Consider the following 4,943-nt stretch of genomic DNA (forward strand, 5'->3'; position numbering starts at 1 on the left):
ATCCTCATACGAACAACAGCGCTTTGACATCGAACGCTGATTGGTGAAAAACGGCTGATGGAGGTAAATTTTACCCCCACAACCGACTTTTCACCAATCAGTGCTCTGTGTCAAAGCGCCAGTGTCTGTATGAGGATCCGGGCTTAGACTATTGAACGTAACCTGCAAAAAAATCTCGTAAACGTCTTGTATTCTTAAGAAGATATTGAATAATTCATATTAATATGGAGACGAACGTGGCATTAATACATGGAGTAATAAATATTTTTCAAGAATCTTGTAGTTATATTTATGAAGATGAAAATATAGATCTTTTAACGATAGTAGAAGAAACAAATACAGCTTTGAAAGAAAAGGAACAAATTCCTAAAGTACAAGGATACGTAGAACATTTAGTCCCTTCACTCAATGGTGTACAGTTTCAGTCACACTTTCGGTATGTTTTGTCACTGCATGTACTTGTGTAGTTACTATATACTTGTTACATTATCATAAATCTGTACATAAAAGTTCGAAATTCATAACTTGCATTTAACAACTTAGGATGCTACCGTCAACATTTGAATATCTTTTGCAATTAATTGGAGACAAACTTACTCGTAGTATTGACAGAAATGAAATGATACCTCCAGATAAACAACTTTTATTAAGCTTATGGCGTTTTGCAGCTCCAGATTCATATAGGTAAATATGATAATTATTTCAATTATGTAATCAACTATGAATAACAAATCTTTTTATAACTTTGTACAAATTATTTTATTTCAGATCTATAATTCAACGTTTTAACGTTGGTCATGCCACCGTTATTAGAACTATGCGCCGTGTTACTGCAGCATTATGCGAGCTTTCACCACAATTTATAGTATGGGTTGCAGGGAATAAAATACAAGAAACTGTGCTTGGTTTTTCTAATATGAGTGGCTTTCCAGATACGATTGGAGCCATAGATGGCACTCACATAAACATTCCTGCACCAAAAGAAAATGCAGAAGCTTATGTGAATAGAAAAGGTCATTATTCGATTCAGCTTCAGGTCGTGTTCAAATAATACTTTTATGTATTAATATCATTAATTTTGTTATATCTGTTGTGTTATTACTAATATAATTTTAATAAATACTAACTAATAATAATATTACATTAATATTCTAATTTCTTATTCAATAATATAATTATTATGTACAACATGAGTGTTGTATTACTCTTCTGTTATATGAAATTATAATATTGATATAAGTTATTATTACTAAGTATTTACTAGAAAACTGTAACTCAAATAGTTACAAATAACATAAACTCGATATTTTTATAGGCTGTGATCACAAAAGACAATTTACACATATTTATGTTGGAAATGTTGGTTCAGTCCATGACGCTCGTGTTTTTCGTTTATCGCCTCTTAAAGAATATATTAATAATCCAGATAAGTTTCCAAACAACACACATTTAATTGGAGATGCTGCTTACAAACTGCATCAGCATATCTTAACTCCGTATACTGACAATGGACATCTGACGCAACGTCAGAAAAATTATAATTTTTGCCATTCCTCAACTAGAATGACAATCGAGCGAGCATTTGCTCTTCTGAAATGTCGCTAGAGGAGTCTTTTACATATGCTGGCTATGCATTGCATAGAACTTATTCCTTATCACATGTTAGCATGTTGTGTGCTACACAATATTTGTTTGCTGAGAAGAGATGAATTGCAGTTGCAAGATGTAGTTGTTGCAGAAGTTGAAGAAGCAAACCCGTTACAACAATTCAAATGTGGTAATAATAGAAACATTGCAGTAAATAAAAGAAATAACATTTGTGCCAATTTACATATGAGATTCGCTTGAAAAATATACATTTATTCATATATTTTTTAGATATGCATTGTAACATGAATATAAAGTATTTGTATTACTTTAAGTATCACATAGAAAGACTATCTATTACAGTATTATAGTATTACAGTATCACGTACAAAGACTATCTATTATAGTATTATAGTATTACAGTATCACATAGAAAGATTGTATGTTAATGACTGAACTATTAATACAAATTATTAAATGAATTCGTATAACTCAATTGTGATAATATTAATAATAAACTTATGGAAATAATAAACAAACAAAAATAAAATTAAATAATTTCAAGTTATTACTTAAACCTCACCACATGAAATTATACCTCTTTAGAGCTTCATATAAGAAATATGCCTTTAAGAAATTGTTTTATATGATACAACTATTATTATTTCATATTATATACTCGAGTATATATATATATACATATATATACATATATTATATATAATGTATAACTTAACAAAAATTATTATTCATATCAGTCTTGTAAAATTATGTAACTAAATAACACATTTATATAAATATTATAACGAATTTAACAATAATTATACAGTAAATATTAAAAGTGAATATTATAAGTATGAAAAAAATACGCTTTGGTATTGAGTTCTCTATTTATTTAGTAATCATCTTTTCAAGAATGTCAAGTAATCTGTCTTGTCGAGCCATTGCTTCTTCGTGCATTTTCTGGCGCTGAGTATTATTTTCTTCTGTCACAGCAATTACTTTCTCTAATAACGAAAATTGCTTAATACCTGTAATTATGTATTCAATATTAAATGTAACAGAATAAAGATTCTACAAATTTTTTTTAGAAAATTATGTAGCAAAGTCCCCCAGGTTATCTAACACGACATTATTTAACGCTAAAATTATAATCTCGTTATCGAGTTTCTTCGATAGTATCGGATAATTTGGATTCTACTGGATATATTATTGGTGAACTTCTTTTTTTCTGTCCAGTATTAGTAATTTCAGATAATGGAGATGGATTGGCGCTATCCAATGTAAGTATTGGAGCTACCCAAGGTTTATCATTAAACTGTTTATCCATAATCTAGAGTATCTCAAAAAAATAATGATATTCATGGTTCATTCAAAACATAGTATAGGTGAGTTTTTTATTTTATCAATTAATCAATCATATTCTATGCAAAGTGCAACTTTGTTCCGTAAAAAGCTGCATTTGCACATAATTTGAGTGATCAATTGATGAATTAAAAAACTTACCTAACATACATAAAATGGATAATTATATACTTACATCAAAATATTGCCATCTTCTAGGATTGTTACTGCTCTTTGCATTATAATCTTTTATGCTCTTATAAGTATTCTTCATGCCTGCCATTTTGCTTTTGCATTGCAAATCTGTGACACTATAACCTTTTTTATTTAGTTCTAGAGCAATAATATTCCACAATTTTTTCATTGATATTTTTCCATTCTTAATTTGGCACTCATGTTCCTCATGTAATGCAAGAAGTAGAAGAATTACCTCATGTGGCCAATGAAAAGTACCTACAAAATAGTACATACTAACTCTGCTTTTGTCATTTTTAAGTACATTTTCTATTCTTGAAAAAGTAGTAATAATATATTATACCTTTTTCTTCAGAAAGATTATTTGTATAGTTTTCTGATGTTGTTTGTATGTCACTTGTGTCATTATTTGGATGTATAAGTCCTATCAAAAAATAAATATAAAATATGATTTATAAAAATTACAAATAGAAAACGATAAACTTTATATTATACACGTAAATATTAGCTTATTATAACATAAGTCTATTTCAGAACTTACTTTATATCAAATATTACCTGATTTTGTAATAATAGCTTTACTTCGTTGTTGAACTAATGCTGCTTGATGATTGTGTAACAGTTGAGTTGCAAATAATAAATCTATTTAAAAAGATATATTAAATTAGAAATCTTTTCCACTTTAAAAGTTACAAAAACACATAGGTTATATTATATGTTTTTACCTTCATATTAGCCTTTCTTGCATCTTCCTCGGAAACTTCTAAACTATGAATGTCTCCGGTATTAACATCTATTAATTGTATAATCGTCATTATTTTCAATTTCAATATAAAATGTTTAAACCAAACGAATAGATCACAAAACACATAGGTTATGGCCAGTTATGATATTCCCGATTGTTTCCTGCGCTTTTGTGCATTCAAAATATCGCTTCAGCCGTACTACCTCTTCGGCAGAAGCGTTTGCAGCACGCTGGAAGCGAAAACCTATGACGTCATATATGACGTCGTATCTGCTACGAAAGCGCTTCGAAAGGTCTAGTGGATCACACCTGAAGCACTTCGAAGCGTTTGAAGTGTCTAGTGGATCGCACAGGCTGTCTTTTATTTATCTATATACTGTTAATTTAAAAAATCTTACTATATTTTAATTTTGACCTTATTACAAAACAATTTCCAGTATAGTTCGGTGCGTTGTGAAATTGTGCCCAAATCGCTATGACAAATGCGGTAAGACAGAAGTGAGCTTCTTCAGATTATCAACGAATGAAGTAATACGTGAAGGCTGGTTTCGGAAAATTGGGAAGGTTTGCTTATCTTCCTCTATAAAAAGTGGTAAGTGGTTCTATAAGGATTATAAAAATGTACATATATTTCATAATTATAGTATATTTGTAGTAACTGAATAATTAATGTGTAACATATTTAAAATATTTAACAGGAAAAGAGTAAGAAAATATAATTGTGTTCTCTTAATTTGAATAAGTAAAATATACTCTGTTATATTAGATCTAGGTAATTATACAGTTTAGCCGCTCACCTCAAAAATCGATGAACATAGGCTCATTCGACGCGTTTTTGCTTAAAACGAAAGAATCTGGCAGAAATAAGCGTTGCTCTGCCCCGCGAACCGAGTTATTAAGCGTTAAAGTTGACGATTTCAGGTTAGGAAATCTGTCATACCGACGTTACGTTGCGACTGAAATATGCTCTGTGGTCATATGCGCATGCTTTGTGATCACATGCGCATGCGTTGTACGTACTTTTCGGTAAGAGTGCACGAAATTTAAAGTCATAACCCATGTAGACAGTGGG

At 30.0% G+C, this 4,943-nt stretch overlaps 1 pseudogene; it reads left to right on the forward strand.

Annotated features, from left to right (window-relative positions):
* The first annotated feature begins 215 nt into the window (after positions 1 to 215).
* Positions 216 to 1,848, forward strand: LOC108767165 (putative nuclease HARBI1; annotated as a pseudogene).
* The last annotated feature ends 3,095 nt before the right edge of the window (positions 1,849 to 4,943 follow it).

This window comes from Trachymyrmex cornetzi, unplaced genomic scaffold, assembly GCF_001594075.2.
Source record: "Trachymyrmex cornetzi isolate Tcor2-1 unplaced genomic scaffold, Tcor1.1 scaffold657, whole genome shotgun sequence".
Lineage (NCBI taxonomy): Eukaryota > Metazoa > Arthropoda > Insecta > Hymenoptera > Formicidae > Trachymyrmex > Trachymyrmex cornetzi.